Consider the following 18,439-nt stretch of genomic DNA (forward strand, 5'->3'; position numbering starts at 1 on the left):
GGTCAATTTTCTATAAATCAGCCAATATTAAAACCATGGTTTTACAGGTCACAAAACTGAAAAACATAAAAATAGAGACATGTTACTTGTATATAGTTCTCCTAAATTGGTACAGAAACATACCATAATATTGAGTGAAAACTAATAGTATACACATGACAGCATGCAAAAAACAAATATGGTAGTCAAACGCATTACATTCTTTGCAATCTTGAGTCAACCTGTGTAGGCAGTGGCCCCAAGATTCCCATTTACTGGAGCACCTTGTATGAAAATAGATGCTGAATGCAACAACCCTTTGGCATATCTGCAATTGTTTCTGACCGATGAGGTTATTGAAAAAAATAGTTGCTGAGACAAACAGGTACCAAAACTCAATTTGGCAAGTATCTCAAAATGATTTTAAATTTCCAACAAACTTTTGTGCCAGAAAGAGACATCAGCATGGATGAAAGTCTAATGGCCTACAAGGGGAGGCTCAGCTGGGTGATCAAAGAGCACAATTTGGTGTAAAATCCTACATACTGTGAGAATCGTCAACTGGCTACATTTGGAATTCAGTCCTATACACTGGAAAAGGAACAAAATTCAATCCAAAATACAGAAATAGCAACATCTTCTGTTCTCTCACTAATCGAGCCATTGCTAAATCAGGGCTATTGTGTCAAAACAGACAGTGTATGAACGTATTGAACAGTTAGGGCTAACCGGCACAACATACCATCAATGTTTGCAGAAAGGAAGCTGAAGACAGGAGAAATGGTTGCCTGGCAGAGAGGAAAAAAAAGATGGCCCTGCAATGGTGTAACAAGAAATATGTATGACTAATGAGTACAGTCTGTAATGCCTCCATTGTTATGGTATGAACAAAAGGTTGGAAAGAAAAAATGAAGGCACAAGTAGTGATTGACTACAATACCCGGAATAGGAGGTGTCCACAGAGCTGACAACAATGACATTCTAACCTGCACCGAGGAAACAGCAAAAGAAATACTATAAAAAGATCTTCAGGCATCTTGTTGAGCAATGGTTGTGGAATGCCTACATTCTGTACAAACAAAAGAGTGACAGGCCTGTGAGTCATTTTGACCTAATTTGGAAAGTTTCCAAATCTATTGTCAAGAACCACCAAACACCATCAATGGCAGCGAATAGACGTGGACGTCGTACTGTTGGAGTTGTCAACCTGGATCGCCTGACTGGTTGTCACTTCACGTAATACATCCCACCAACTGAGAAAAAGGCAGCACCTACAAGGGTGTGTGTGGTTTTTTGCTTGAAGAGAGATGGCCATGGAAGATCAGAAAGTAAACCAGGTTCTATTGTCCTGATTGTGATGTCGAACTTTGTGCAGTCCCATGTCTACTAGACCAATATGCAATGTCTAATAATTTATTAATAATTTTGCACCCTTGTTTCGACAAATTTTAGTGTTTTTGATTTGAAAAAAATTAAATTTAGTGTTGATGTAATATTTTATATTTGTTAATATAAATTATTAATAAAATAAAATGTATGATTTTTTGAAAATTTATTTTACAATATAATATAATAGTATGAGTATAATAAAATTTGAAACCCAAAACCGTGTTAAAATAATACATTTAATAGTAAACTTTGACATGAATTTATGTTTCAAACTATTATACTCATACTATTATACTGTAAAATACATTTTCATGAAAGACAATGTACTGCTTTTAGACATATAAATCCAGCGTATTGCATTCAATTCAGTTATTTTGTATTGAATGCAATCCCAGGGATGTCAGCGCATTCGCCGGGGGACAGATCAAGAAAGAAAATGCAGCCAGAGGATGGCAAGACCCCGGAGGACACCGATGGTGTTTGTTTTTTACTTTTCCTGCTTTCAGCTTGTTTTATTTTACCCAGAGTCACACTCGAGGTTACAGCGGGGGATGTTAAACAACAAATTTCCATGCAAAACAATATACCGCTTTTGACATAAAAATACTGACATAACTAGACCGCCAGGAAGGTGACAGGACTGCCTAGTGCATCATCTATATAACTCATATTACTGACAGGACCAAGTAACAAACTTCGTTTTACTGTGATTCCACTGGGTTGGTACCTGGTTACACTCAAGCTTCAGTTTGCAGCCCACAATTAAATTTTTTTTCTAAATAGTGGAAAATTCAAATTTTCACCATTTTATATCCCACCCTCAGAAACATTCTTTCATGGTCAATGCCAATTTTTAATACCTGCTCTCCAAGTTATGCATAGTTTCAGAACTGATGCAAATTGGTTCAGTAAATATACCTCAACATTAATAGTATAAGCTGGCCTTTAAAATACCTGTCTGCCATCTCTTTCCACTTCATAAGCATCCTACGGGGCTGACGACCAATTGGAAGATCCAAACGTCTGCGAAAATAGTCAACCACCCCCTGCTCCTCTAGTAAGTGAGGAACTCTGTATATAGAGGACACATCATGCACGCAGATCACCTGAAAAAAATGAGGAGATGTGATTTGCTGACCCAGGTGTATCATTTCTCTACAAAGCACATTTCAGAAGAAGTATATCAAATACATAAACATTTCTGAATGGACTGTAATGTCATTTACTATGATAAGATTCCTAGCAATGTACTTTATATGACAAGAGCTTAGAACCTACTAGATACAAACACATGCTGTATTTCAGCCTAATTGGCTGTGGTCTATATTATGCAATATTACATTTCATCTCTAAGCTGGGAAATGGGCCACATCACAAAAGCAGCCTTCTGTTACAGATAATGCACAGCTTGTCTCCTTCCAAGTCTGAATGTTGGGCTCTGTTAAACTCTATAAATGTGGACTTAAGGAATGCATTCCTATCTTGACAGGATCCCTTTTATGCACAAGTGTATCACCTTTGACTCCAGCGAAGTATTTGTAAAGCTAGCATGTAGTGAGTTATGTGTGTTGGTAATGGCCCCATGTACACAGGCATTTTATTAACACTTTTTTAGACTAACCTGCTGTGGTTTAACATGGCAGAACATCTTCTCCTTTACAGACGTGTCCAAATCTATACACAACCTACAGAGTAGGAAATGTACAGTATACCTCAATTACACAGACTTCCGGTTCTCTGCCATCTTCATCCACAGGAATCAAAGCCTGCCGCATCACCCATTCCTGGATGGCATCTGTGATGTGAGGGACAACTGCAAAAACCACCAACTATTCGTAAATGTTTATCCTTGAATTACTTTCATTAATTTAGTTTTACAGTTTTATAAAGCGAATTGTTTCATACCACTGATAAGATTTGGGCTCATTAGCACTTTCAGATGTATCACTGTATAATACTAAGATTAGAGTTACAATGCTGCTAAATATAGAAGCTAATTGGCTAGGACTTGTAGTACCAAGCTCTTTGAACTATGGAAAATAACCAACCTCCCCATATCATTTTAAAACTAATCTAAATGTTCCCTGTTACCAAGTGGGCCATTTATTTTTCACTTTTCTAATAATTTCATGTGCATCTTAATGCTCCAACGCTGCCAATGAAGTTGGCACCATTGTGTCCGTGTCCTGGCCATCGTGTCTCCTACCCTGGTATCACAAGATAGTACCATACAAGCATGCAAGACCTCATTTTATCTCAGTTTCCACGGTGCTCAGGAATTGCTGCGTAAGCTTTGTTGCAGAAAATAGGTGGAGGTGGTCTAAAACCTCTCATTACTAGCCATGTGATTTCAAAAGGAATAAAAAAATACTTTCTATAATGTGTCTATGCTGGGTGCTAGAGACAAAGTCACCCTGGCAAGATGCTCCACAGATCCCAGCAGGGATAGTAGGGATCACCTCACCTTTTACCATCATTCTAATATCTTGAAAAGGAAAGGTGTTAATGCCAGGTATGGGCAATGGGAAAATGTACTCTCCTATTAGCTAAACTTCATACACTGAATTTAGTTCCACTGTAAAAAATATCACTGAACTCCATGTATAAATTTTAGTATAGATTTTTATAGCACTTCATTCTTGTATAGGGTAAATCTCACTTTGCACAGTTTTCCCAAGGTAATCTCCTCTTCTTTCTTTGTTAATAACATACTGGCAAATCTTTCTAGTTGTGAGGTTGTTGTCCTTTGTCAATCGTATATCCAGGAAACCCTCATAATTGCCAAGATCCAAGTCTACTTCACCACCATCATCCAGTACGAAAACTTCACCTAAGGTTCAAAAATGTATTTTAAATATTCTAGTTTACACATCTTGAATAATAAAAAAAAGGAAAAAAAAGTGCATAGTCTGTTTTCTAAGCTTTGTGGCCTAAATAGTATACAAATGAAAGTGGTAATTGGGGTAAAAAGACCACATTATTAGATCACTAATAAAAAGCAGTATCGTTTAAAAATCTCTATTTAAAAGCTTACTGTTAACAGTATTTCTGGTTTTCTTCCAGGACAGAAAAGATGTTTGGCCACCCTTTTTTTAGAAAACACAAAGCAAAAATCTTTTAAATCCGTTTCAATATTCAAAATTAATACCAATAAAATTGCATAATATGGTAAACAAATACCATAGTGAGAATTTAGTGGCTAGGTAGGTATACTATTTACTGTACCCAACCACTAAATTCTCTTTAACCTCCCTGGCGGTATGATTCTGTCTAGAAAAAGTGGCTGAAAGCGGTACTGCGTTCAGCCACTGTAGCCCCCTGGCGTTCTAATTCTGTCCGTATTCCCACGCAAAAAGTGTTACATTTTTTTGCATGGAAAATTATTTTACATTGTAGGCTTATTCTTAAGCATAGCTCACCAAAATATGTCCAATATTTAATAAATGTAATAAACTATCCCCATTCTGTATGCAATTTTCCTATGATTGTCTATGGTATGCTGTTCAATTTGGTCTGTCTGGTCTCTATCCACCTGTTCCAGTTTAGTGTTAATTTGTTTTATTGAGTTTTCAGTAAAAAATAAAACAAACATACATAGCAAACATGAGAACATAAAACACAGATATCTTATTTACCCGTAATGACATTGGCTCTGTATGAACATAAAATACACAACCTAGATATAGCATATACTCTGACAAACATAGTAATAAACTGTCAAAGCCCTCATGAGTCAGAATAAGATAAATCAACACAAATATACAAACAATAACAAAAATACTCATGAAGGCATATAATATAAATGATGATCTAACAATCTTAAGCCGCCTAAATGGATATATATGTATGTATATATCTTTTAACAAAGAATAATAATAAAAAAAAAAGAAACAATGTAGCCCGGGGGGGGGGGGGGGCTTCCCCCAAAACAAGATGTAACTGTGACATCATTTTGCATAGCAAAAGAAAAAAAATCTTGGGTAAAAAAAAAAAAATTCCGCAAGTTTTTGGAAGGTGGGGGGGGGGGGGGGGGGGGGGGGGGGTTGGGAAGGGAAGGGAAGGCAAAGAGAGAATGTACATCACACAAGGTTGGAGGAAATATGAAAAGATAGCACCCTAACAAACTTACAGGCCCATTAAGATAAGTACATTTGGAGTCGGGGAGATTCTTTAAACCAATCCCATGTGGACCAAACTATTTTAAATTGTTCCATTCTGTCATCATCTTCTGCCACCAGCATTTCCATATGGCGGGTTTTTTCGAGTTCGGATACCCAGTCAGCTATAGAAGGAGCAACAGGCTGCCTCCACAATCTCGGAATAAGGACCCTAGCTGCTGTAAGAAAATGACGTAGGGCACCTCTCTCCTTATACTTTTAAGCGAGCCCGGGATCATACATAAAAAAGCCACATTAGGGGTGTTGGGTACGGTAGAACCGGAGCAGTCATTAAATATCTGAATAATCAGATCCCAGAAACAAAATATCTTTGAGCATTCCCACCAAATATGCAACATTGCCCCCCTTTGCAACATGCATCGCCAACAGCGGTCCGAGTTTGTGGGAGAGATTCTATGCAGATTCACAGGACAATAATACCATCTAGATAAAATGTTATAGTTAACCTCCTGGGCTTTACAAGTCAATGCCAGCTTGTGTGTGAGGGTAAACGATGTTTCCCAGTCGTCTGCAGTTATGAGACCAGTCAGGTCCCTCTCCCAATATCTGGTGTATATAGGGGCTATAGACTCAGGGTTTTGTGTGAGTAGCTCATATAACCTTGAGACAACATGGGGAGGGTGAGCAGGTGAGCTATCGAGCTGCTCAAATTCCATCAAATTTCTGTGTAGTAAGGATGGATCAGTAAAAGAGGCTTCAAAAGACATTAATTGCCTGTACAAAAGCCAGGATAGCAACTTACTTCTGTGTGAAAGGTCTAGGCAGGATAAAGGGGGGACCCGCCCATTATGAACTATATCCTTAAGGTGACGGTGTTCGGGGGCGGACCACGATAAGAATTTGGCAGCCCTCATTGCCGGTGGGAATGCTGGGTTATCGAACAGTGGTGTCATGGGCCCCGGACTCGTAGACAATTTGCCCGATCTAAGGAGAATATCCCAAACATGTAATAAATCCATAGTAAGTGGCGGTATGGGGGGGGGGGTCGGCCGTAATAACGACCGGTCCACCCATGGCAGAGACCGGAGACTCACTGGAGACAAAAGTTCTTCCAGCAGCACCCATTCCTTCAGCTCCCGACTGTGAAACCAGTCAGTCAGACACACTAAAACTGATGCCCTATAGTAGGAAACAATATCAGGGGCCCCCACTCCTCCTCTACATTTGGATTTAACCAATACGCCGAATGCCAATCTGGGGCGCTTCTTATGCCATGGGAATAGTAAAAACAACCTATGTATTTTACGCAGATATGCAGTTGGTAAAAATATGGGGACCGTTTGGAATATATATAGCAGTCTGGGGACAATATCCATTTTAAGAGTATTTATGCGAGCAAACCAGGAAAGAGGCAGGGAGTCATATTTCTGAAAGTCGGATTGAATTCTATTATATGCTTGGGAATAATTAGGTGAGAACAAAGCAGAAGGATCTGATGGTATCATTATACCCAAGTACTTGATAGCATTAGGACAAATCTTAAGGACATATTATTGTGTATAGTGCACATTTGAGTTGAGTTTAAGGAAATATTTAAAAGTTCGGATTTGGAGTAGTTTACCTTAAAGTTGCTGTGTAATCCGAATTCGTCAAATTCCTTCAGTACCGAGGGCATGGTGACATGAAGGGATGTTATATAAAGCAGAAGATCATCAGCATATAGGGAGAGTTTATAATGGGTATCTCCTATCTTGATCCCTTTAACATCCAGATTGCGACGCAAGGCCACAGCCAAATGTTCCATAACTAGAGCATAGAGCAATGGGGAAAGAGGACACCCCTGTCTCGTGCCGTTCTTAATTGGAAAAGAATCAGGGAGGGTGCCGTTGACCCACACCTGAGCCCTGGGTGAGGAATACAAAGCCGCAATTCTAGAGACCATACTGGGGCCCAGGCCTATCTGACGTAATGCTGAATACATAAACTCCCAACGAACCCTATCAAAGGCCTTTTCAGCATCTATGGACAGTAGGCACATAGGAGTACCTGTAGACTTAGCATAATGGGTCAGAAGGATAGTCTTAATAGTATTGTCCCTGGCTTTCCTTCCATAAATAAACCCAGTTTGATCCATATGAATTAGTGAGGGCATATGAGGAGATAATCTATTGGCAATCAATTTAGAAAACATTTTTGCATCGACATTAATCAATGATATGGGTCTATAATTAGAGCAAACCGTATGCTCTTTGCCAGGTTTAGGAAGGACCGTAATGTGAGCTTCCAAACTCTGCGGAGGGAACGGCGTATTGACGGAGATGGTCGAGAACACCTTAGTCATAAAAGGGACAAGATTAAGGGCATGGAGTTTATAGAACCGGGGAGTTACGCCATCGGGGCCAGGGCTTTTCCCAGTTGGTGTAGCACGTAAAGCGGCAGAGACCTCCTCCTCAGAGAACGGAGACTCCAATTGCGATATCACCTCAGAATCTAGCGTTGGAAGAGCTGTTTTAGTTATATAATCTTGCAGGGAGGATGGACTTGCATGGGCAGGGCGGATTTGATAGGGATTGGCATAGTAGTTATGAAAAGTTTGTAAGATCCCCTTAGGAATGGATGTCAGGCCGCCATTAGCGGTCCGGTGAGATGGAATATAAGTAGTGGAAGTGCGCACTAACAATCCACCGCATTTATCCCCATACTGGTAAATTCATTTGCGGGAGCGATCCCTGTGGCGTTGATATGCTAGGTCATACAGCTTCAGAAGGTGAGTCCGGACAGCTGTCAGTTCTAAAAATACAGCTGGGGTCATGTTTTGTTTATGTAGGCGTTCCAAGGAGCGAATTTTATCACAAGTAAGTGTAATATCCTGTGATCTGATCCTTTTAAGCTGCGTTCCTTGTTGAATTAGGACCCCTCGAACCACCGCCTTCATAGCCTCCCACTGCAAAGGTAGGGGAGTGGGGTCCGAAACATGGTCCCCTATAAAATTGGTAATCGCTTCTAAAACCGCCTTCGCACAAATAGAGTCCTTGAATAGGGAGTCATTACACCTCCAGGTCCATTCTCTAGGGCCCATTTGAGGCATCTGGAGTGAGAGGGATACTGAGGAATGATCGGACCAGGGACAAGATTCTATAGAAGTAATAGGATTCCAATCGAGTACACAGTGGCTCGCCAAAATATAATGTATACGGGAGTACATGTTGTGTGGGTTGGAGTAAAAGGTATAATCTATGGTGGTGGGATGCAGAGTGCGCCATATATCTACTAGACTAAGATCGTGTAGTCTACAACGAAGGGAGTTCAATTTGGAATAGGATATCGGGGATTTCCCGGTGGAGGTATCGATCCGGGGATCCAGAGCACAATTCAGGTCGCGCCCACTATGATAGATCCCTTGGCAAACCCCTTCAGAGTCGCCAGGTACTGCGTAAGAACAACAGTGGGTTGATGATTAGGGGCATAAAAAGAGGCCAATGTAAATTTCTTATTCCAAAGAGAAATTTTGAGGATCAGAAATCTACCCTGTGAATCAGAGCGGGAGTCAAGTATGTGAACAGGAAACGTTTTATGGAAAGCTATAGAAACCCCCTTAGTTCTAGACTCAGAATTGGAGCTGTGACGCCAAACAGTATAATAACGATTGCGGAGAGAGGGAATTCTAGCAGATTGAAAATGGGTCTCCTTCAGGAGTAGGATGTTCACTCTCGCTTTACGTTGGGCATATAGCACTTGAGAGCGTTTGTTCGGGCTATTTAAACCCTTCACATTGAGGGTGCAGATTCTCAAAACTTGTGTTGTTTCTTTTATTGAGGACATCAGGGGAAGTGGGCCAGGGAAGGGGCACCAGACAGGCGAGGCGGGCTAAACCTCGACCGTGGGGTGAAAGACTAGAGCGGGATCCCAAAGATCCAAAATCACCACCTGGTAAGGCAGTGGGCCTATGTGGGGAAAGTGTCTGTGAGCAGCAGGGGGAGGCAAGCAGACAAGCAACAAATATACCATCGGGTCCCGCCTGGGGGAACCCACAAAACCAAAAACAACATAAAGAATGAGCAATCCCTGGGCATTCGCCCAGTGTACTAAACAGTCCTATAATCATATTAACTAAAGTTTAGAGCATAAATCAAAAGACATCAACATTAAATAAGCAGTTCACCAAGTTCCTGCCAAGATAGTCTGAGGTAGCAGGGATACAACATCCGTGGCCCCATAATAGGGCTAACTGGAGAGGCGAGAGCAATATAGCTTGTGCGCCCCCGAGTGGGCCTAAGGCATAATTAACCACAGAAGCTAAAGGGCATTCAATTATAGCTATCCAACTAACAGCAGAATTTGCAACAATAAGTATTAGATAAATATCGCTCAACATAGCTACCAATGAATGTAAGTCCCACCATGGAGGAGAAACGTCTTGCACAGGAACAAAAAGTCTCCATACAAAGGCGGGCTATTCTCTCGGCCAAACACGGCGGGTGGCAGAATAAGTTGATGTCAGAGGTAGTCCGGTGATGCATGGTAGCCTAAGAAACACAAAAAATTAGGATGGCAGAGAAAAAATCCAAGAACAGCGCTGAAGGTGTCCTGAGATCCAGTAAAAACTGCCCGCGATGCCGATTCAACAGGCTAGGTAGTGGAAGGAGGAGGGAGAGAAGGATGACTCGCAGAGGTACTCGGAGAACTATCAGGTGGAAGTCGTGGAGGAACTTGCAATGACGCTGGCTTGCTGTTGATGAGTGAAGTCTCTGTAGGCCATTCAGGTAACACAATTTCAGGAAGATGCAGATCCCGTACGATGTGAGGCAGGTCAGATGGCTCGCGAAGAACAAGGGTTCTACCTCCCGATCTGATAATGAGATGGAAGGGAAATCCCCATATTCCGTTCACGAAGGACCATTAAAAGCAGTTTAAGAGCCCTGCGAAGATCCAAGGTGTGTTTAGAGAGGTCATGTAGCAGTTGTATCTGGGCCCCAGCGTATTCAAAATTTGTGGATTCTCTAGCTTTCTTCATGATATCCTCCCTGGTTCTGAAAAAATGAATCCGACAGAAAACATTTCTCAAAATCCGCCCCTACCTGTCCCCTGAGACCACCAAACTCCTTGTACATGCTCTTATCATCTGCCTTTTGGACTACTGTAACATCCTCCTCTCTGGTATTCCACTAACCCGACTCTCTCCTCTACAATCTATTATGAATGCTGCAGCCAGACTCATCCATCCTTCTCTCCCATCCTATTGTGTGTGAAATTCCCCCACCTACTAGATTGTAAGCTCTTCGGGGCAGGGTCCTCTCCTCCTGTATCACTGTCTGTATCAGTCTGTCATTTGCAATCCCTATTTAATGTACAGCGCTGCGTATTATGTTGGCGCTATATAAATCCTGTTTAATAATAATAAAATATTAATAAAATGATGAAGGTTACCCTTTATTTTTTATATTTTTGGAATGCCCTTTTCTTGTTCCTTATGGCTGTTAACATCAGCTGTGAGCCACATAGGTTAAAAAGATGCATGTAAGGAACATTGTAACAAAACCTACGTTATGTCTTTTGAAGATTAACAATCAAGCATCGATGTTGATATATGGCACAATCTTAATAGAATTGACATGCAAATTACTAGACTTCAAGATTGCCCCAACACTGCTTGCAATTCCTTTCCCAATGCCAGAAATTACACCACCTGTCACTAGGATAGACTTCATGTTGCTCAAAAATGTAAAAATTAATAAATAAATAAAAATGCTGGTAATTAATTGTATTTGTTTTAATGGACAAAGTGCTGACCTATTCTACTTGCTTCGAGTTTATTTCTTATGGTAAGGTGCACACAAAGATTGTGCAGACATTGGATAAAGATGAATCAGTAGTTTTTTGTCCCAGAACTTTACCCTTGGTGTTTACTGGCCCAGAAGGTCAAAAGACATAACAATGCTTCAAATTTACATATAAATTGCCAGAGCACAGGTTTGTATTACAGTTGTGAAACCTGTAAAAAGAAATAAAGATAACAGAAACTTCATTCCTAGCAGAAACTATTTGTGTCACATGTAAATTAGATAAAACCCTAGGAATTATTTTGGTGGTAATCACACAGCACTGCCTACATGGTTTTACAAAAAGCCTAATTTGCATATCATAGGTAAACGTTTGCTACATGCAGCCTTTATATCACAAGGAAAAGAAAGACAGGGGCTTTGTTGGCTGTGGTCAAAAAGTGTATTAGTTACAATTCAAGTGTACAAATAATTGTCAAAACAAGTTACAAATCAATGTTCAATAAAAAGAAAACAACAATAGGCAGTCCAGGTTATCTGGGAATTGCCTAATTTGCTAGACACATAATCGCCTGACTAATTGCTACAAATAGGTTTGAAAGCTCAAAGAAGTCTCCATCCCGACGCGTTTCACTAGTTGGCTTCATCAGGGGATGCTTAGAGAATGTCAGAGTGACTATATAACAAAGCAAAATTTAACAACATTCAGGTAAGTGATAGAAATCTACAATGCATTATGATAGTAAGAAAAAAATAAATTATTGCAAACTTTACTATAATGAGTGTCATAAACGCCTATATTAATGATCAGACAGTATTAACATGATACATAAATTGTGCAGATAAGCAATTTATTATTACACATATTATGTTGATATATACTATATTTTTCGCTTCATAAGACGCATCCCCTCCTCCAAAAAAAAAAGTGGGGGAAAATGGCTCTGCGTCTTACAGAGTGAATATTGCTGACCGGCTGCAGTACCGTTTATTTGAAGGTTTACACATTTGGGTAATACAGACAGACACAGATCTCATGCAGCTGCAATACGAAGAATAGGATTATTTCACAGTGCAAGTGTGGGCATGTCCTATAGACCTTGGAGATCAGCTGTGCTGCTCCCTGCCCATCTTGCACTGTGAAATACTCTTACCCTTCGTATACCAGCAGCAGCAGGGTGCAAAGCTCCTGACGGGGTTGGGTATTAAGACCATCCAGCCGAAGCTGGAATGGGCCTACTAGCCTGTCTGACCAAAGTCGGACAGGTTCTGTTCTCTATGAGACAACATGAGCCTTCCCAACAGATACTAGGCTGGGAGCTCTCCCGGGGAGAGACTCCAGTAAGGGAGAGTACCTGACCATAAGGCCAAAGGACTCCCCAGAACTTCAAGGCTAGCCCATAAGGGAATAGCACCCTCCATCAAAAGTGGCACACAAATACCACACCAGTGACTGTGACAAATGGAAAAATACATAAAAAATAAGTGCTCGGTGCATAACACACTGGGCAAGGATAAACAATTGCCCATCTGCACTAGCCACAGCTAATGCAGAATGAAAGCGATTTACTAAATCAGCATATGTGACATGCCTGTGTACACTAAATCAACAGTGGGTTCACCACTCCCAAAGTGATTTTAGGGTACGCCTAGTTCGCCACTCAAGGGGGATAACACTAGCGAGATTCAGCCGCTCTCTAGACCTGATGGTCAGACCAAGGGTTCCCAGGTGATGGGTTTACTCCTTTTGTTGTGCGGTAATATTGGGGTACAGGAGGGGGGAGGCAGGTGATGGGGTGCACTCCTATTGTGAGGTGATATGGGGGTACATGAGGAGGTGAGACAGTAAATGGGGTGCAATTCTATTTTTGTGAAGTAATATGGGGGTACAGGAGGAGGAGAGACAGGTGATGGGGTGCAATCCTATTGTTGTGAGGTGATATGGGGGTACAGGAGAAGAAAAGATAGGTGATGGTGTGCAGTACTATTGTTGTGAAGTGATATGGGGGTACTAGAGGAAGAGATACAGGTGATGGGGTGCAATCCTATTGTTGTGAGGTGATAAGGGGGTACAGGAGAAGGAGAGACAGGTGATGCGTTGCACTCCTATTGTTGTGAAGTGATATGGGGGTACAGGAGGGGGTGAGACAAGTGATGGGCGCACTTCTATTGTTGTGAGGTAATATGGAGGTACAGGAGGGAAGGAGACAGGTGATAGGGTGCACTCCTTGTGTTGTGAGGTGATATGGGGGCACAGGGGGGTAGGTGACGGTGTGCACTCCTATTGTGAGGTGATATGGTGGTACATTTTAGTTGGTAATTTGGGGATTTAAGAAGGGGGGAAGCATTTGATGTGATGCACTTTTATTATTACAGGGTAGCGCCTATAAGGCCAGTTCCAATCTGGTAGACAGACCTGGAAGTGACGTCGAGCTGTGAGCATGAAGTGGGCGTAGATCTAACTTGAAGAAGTTTGGGTATATGGAGATTCAGGAAAGCTAGAACACAGGTGAAGGGGTACAATTCTTCTATTGCAGGTTAATGTGAAGGTAAGGGGGAGATAGGTGATGAGCATTGGTATTGTGCAGGGTGACCAGAGAAGAGAACCAGGAAGTGGGGCAGGTTAGAGGGTGCACAGCTTTAATTGCAGGGGAGGCAGGTTATGAGGAACATTGTTATTATGAAAGGATTGTGAGGGTTCATGAATAGGAGTACATGTAATGATGTGTACTGCAAGGTAAAATATGTGTTCAGGATACAGTTAGACAGATATAAGGTGCACTCTTATTATTGCTGTGTATGGGTGATTACAAGAAGGGGAGGACAGGTGTTGGGATTCATTTCTATTGTTGTTTAGATATATGAGGTGTTAAGTGGGGAGACAGGTGATGGGGTGCACTGTAACTGTATAAGTACAGGTTGATATGGTGGTTCAGGAGGTTGTAGATGATGGCTTTGCACTAGTGTTATTGCAAGGTAGTATGGGAATACAGCAAAGGGGAGGTGGAAGATAGGGGATTGGATCTACTGGTAATATTGCACAGTAACATTAAGATTATAGAAGGGAGGAGGCAAGTGTTATGGTGTACCAACACTGCAGGAATATTCATAGGTAAAGAAGGTTGAATCAGATGATATGGTGCAAGGCTATTATTGCAGGGTGATATTGGGGTTCAAGATTCAGTGAAACGGCAATGTTCTTCCCAGTCTCTTTTAGCCAGACACACCACCAACACCGCAGTGTTGCACCCCAAGATAGTTTATACATATTTGTGGATAAATGTGTGTCTGTGTGTGTACACATACGGTACCCTATGTTCCCATGCTTATACATACACTATAGTCCATATCCCAATAGTTCAAATATTTTCAAGAATGTATGCACTGATTATTACTGAAAACTATGTTTCTACACACTGGATCCATATTTGTTTTATTGTTTACTGTGTAATTTATTAAAGCACATCAACATTTGAATTGTGTGTGCATTTTACACATAATAAAGATCACCATTGTGTGTTTCCTATGTAACTTTTCAATACAGTTTCATTCTATTTGTGCTTTAATAATTCTGGTATTTTCATTTACTCATATATTGCAAGAAACACAGACTACCATTTCTGGGATCTTTTTGTGTTTTATAATCCAGGGAACTAAACCAGGAATTGGAACAAAATTGAACATACCATTGCACTCTACTACTCCATCAGACACCATGTCTCTGCTCACCGGGCCACTCCAACCATATTTACCTCTTCCACCTGTAAATCATCACTGGCCTCCCTCAGCCCTGTTACTGTGGATGAAGTCTCCTCCACCCTGGCCCCCGCCCTAACCAAACTATTAAACCTCTCCCTTTCTACTGGTTTATACCCCTCCGCTTTCAAACATGCCATAATTCTCTCTATCCTGAAGAAACCTTCACTAGACCCCTCCCTACCCTCTAACTACTGTCTTATCTCCCTCCTCCCATATGTCTCCAAACTCCTTAAACGCCTTGTCTATAAAAGACTCACCCATTACCTGAGCACCAACTCTCTCCTTGACCCCCTCCAGTCTGGTTTTAGAGCTGCCCACTCCACTGAATCCTTGTACATGCTCTTATCATCTCCCGTCTGGACTACTGTAACATCGTCCTCTCTGGTATTCCACTAACAAGGATCTCTCCTCTAAAATCTATTATGAATGCTGCAGCCAGACTCATCCATCCTTCTCACCGCTCCTCTTCTGCTGCATCTCTTTGCAGATCTCTACACTGGCTTCCATTTCACCTTAGAATCAAATTCAAGCTCCTGTGCTTCCCCTTCAAATCCCTCCACAGGTCTTGTCCAACTTTAATTTTTGACCTGGTAAAAAAATACTCCCCCAATCGCTCTCTCCGTTCCTCTGATGACCTATAGCTGACTTTCTCACTCATATCCTCATCACACGCACGGCTACAAGACTTTTCTAGAGCTCCCCCAAATCTCTGGAATGGTTCTCCCGTCCTATTTGGCTTGCTCCTACTTTCTGCTCATTTAAAAGAGCACTCAAAACCCATTTTTTCAAACTTGCCTACCCATCTTCTTCTGTCGTTTGAAACCCTCACTACTTCCCACCACTACATATCTCTCCTCCTATTGTGTGTTAATTCCCCCACCTACTAGATTGTAAGCTCTTCCAGGCAGGGTCCTCTCCTTCTGTGTCACTGTCTATATTTGTTTGTCATTTGCAATCCCTATTAAATGTACAGCATTGCATAATATGTTAGCGCTATATAAATCCTCTTTAATAATAAAGACCAAGCTCATGAATTTGTACAATGTGCATACTTTTCTTTCTTTTACTTTTAGTGTATTATTTTTTTTTTTAAAGATGCAATGTAGAAAAACATATAATGTAGCAGTTAGCACAGGGCAAGAATAAAAGAGGTCCATGCATCATCAAGTTAAATGTGACCCCTATAAAAGCAGTTCATCCTTGGAGAGGTTAAAAGGCAAAAGATATATGAAAGAGACACGGGCACACAATGAAGCATGAGCGCCTTCATGTGGCTCAACATGGAATTACAAAAGGAATGGTAAAGTATCATTTAGGTGCAGTGAATCCTCAAGGAGTCGTTTATAGACTATGATGATAGAAAATACCATATAACAGTATGATGTGTGCCATCCATTGAAACAGGTAGGGGCATTGCTAGGATCCCAAATAATCTGGTATTATCATGAATACATTATTATGAGCCACAGAAAAGAATGGGCATGATGACCATGACAGAGTGTAGGCCAAGTAATGTGTGTAGGAAAAAAATATGGATCCAGGTGTGGTAGACACTGTTTAAAAAAAACTCCTGAAAAATTATAGCAACTTAGTGAGCACGCACTGGTAAAAATCCTCCAATTGGCCAGCCCTGGATAACATATACACAAGTATGGTAATTTGGTGTAAGGTCATTGCTTACAATGCAGTTTCTAAAAAAATGATTCTGTGTCACTATTCCTGTAACCATTAAGTATGTTGCAACAGAAAATAAAGCATGTAGCCTAGTTCCTGACGTGACTAAAATGTTGTAAGACATACACTCTTCACACCATGTGATCTCTGACCCCCATCCCTTCATATTTCAATCTACTCGCGTTGCTCATCTGTCTGCCAAAATGTGATAATGCCAGCTACTGCCCATTCAGACAACATTTAATTAAATAAGCACTTCAAAAGGTCAATGTGCACAGACAATTTCACAGCAAAACATATAGCTAACCATTTTCCAACTAGACTGTAGCATAGCTGTAATCATACAGACTGCGCAGATGAAACACTTACCACTGGATGACTTGTTTTCGGATCAAACTCTGTAGAATTGGCATCTGTTAACATTTAAAAAGGTCTGTAAGTATATGAAAAAAGTGTATTTCACAAAGAGGTGGTGTGCGCTAGATTATAGAGATAAATGGGAAAATAGGCTATGTGAACAGTGCAGGTGAGCAACTTTCCCATTCATTCTAAGACCCAAAGGCACACCCACATCAGAGGCACTAGGCTTTACATAAAATGAAAACACTGCCTGGTAGAGATTGAGGAAATCATAAACGATGTCCAAAATCTTATACCATTTATCTTTTGTTTTTTGTATTTAAGATGCATTAGAATCATTAATTGGGGTGAATGAGCACCCATGCAGTAAGAAAAAGCTTTGTCACATGACAAAAAAAAAAAAAAGAGTATATGATGAATGTACCTTTCCAGCCTAGTACTTCTCTTGCAAATTCAACAACTGCTAGCTGCATCCCTAAACAGACCCCTACAAATGAGAAGGAAAAAAAAAACACAACCCAGCTTAGTATATCACTATTATAAAAGTTTAAATATGATCAGAGATGGATTGGAGTGTGCATAACTCACCCAAAAATGGCTTCTTCTGTTTGCGTGCCCAGGATATGGCTTGGATCTTGCCCTCAGTACCACGAACACCAAATCCTCCAGGGACTAGCACACCACTAATTACAAATAAATATGCACTTTTTAGAGGCCATAAATGAGAATTAATTAGATGTAAATGTACACAGTATTACAATGCACATAGGCTTCTCACCCAGGCCTATAGAGAAAGAACCAACTAGAACTAAATAAACCTGTAACAATTGTTAGTCTAAGCCAGAGGTCGCCAAAACCAGAACCAGGTCTGCGGCTCTGACGAAGGGGGGGGGGGGGGGGGGGGGGGGCATCATGACGTCACTCTGGGGGGAAGTTTCTTTCCTTTGAGTGACACAGGGCTTTCCTATGCATGCGCGTTCCGGATTACGAACATTTAGTGGTCTGTGAGGTCCAAAAGGTCGGCGACCACTGGTCTAAACTACATTTACATTTTACATTTAATATCTGTGGTAGCAGAGAGAACTGCAATTTCTAATTGTTAGGAACATATTATACCTAGATGTTTTTAACCTGGGCATAGACAACCTTAAAATGCAAGGCGGTTTCTGTGCCTGAAGCCTTTTATTAAAGAATTGTGTCACAGAACAAATGCCTTGAGTCTTTCGCAACCGGAAGTTCTTTTGAGATTGTGAGGCGTTCCTTTAGCTGCTACAAATTGTACACTGACCACCAATCTAAAAGGACGAATTTTACACTGGCACCAAATAATGGTCATTCTACATTGACCATCAATGTAAATGTAAAGTGAAAAAAAAAAAA

The 18,439-nt window shown here is 40.9% G+C and overlaps 1 long non-coding RNA gene across 1 annotated transcript; it reads right to left on the minus strand.

Moving 5' to 3' along the window:
* Positions 1 to 17,061: 17,061 nt before the first annotated feature.
* Positions 17,062 to 17,742, minus strand: LOC140322135 (uncharacterized). Its single transcript, XR_011919151.1, has 3 exons — positions 17,648 to 17,742; positions 17,484 to 17,546; positions 17,062 to 17,112 (listed from the first exon to the last, which is right to left on the minus strand). It is a non-coding gene; the product is annotated as an uncharacterized lncRNA (long non-coding RNA).
* Positions 17,743 to 18,439: the final 697 nt, after the last annotated feature.

Source organism: Pyxicephalus adspersus, chromosome 1, assembly GCF_032062135.1.
Source record: "Pyxicephalus adspersus chromosome 1, UCB_Pads_2.0, whole genome shotgun sequence".
In the NCBI taxonomy this organism is placed as follows: Eukaryota; Metazoa; Chordata; class Amphibia; order Anura; family Pyxicephalidae; genus Pyxicephalus; species Pyxicephalus adspersus.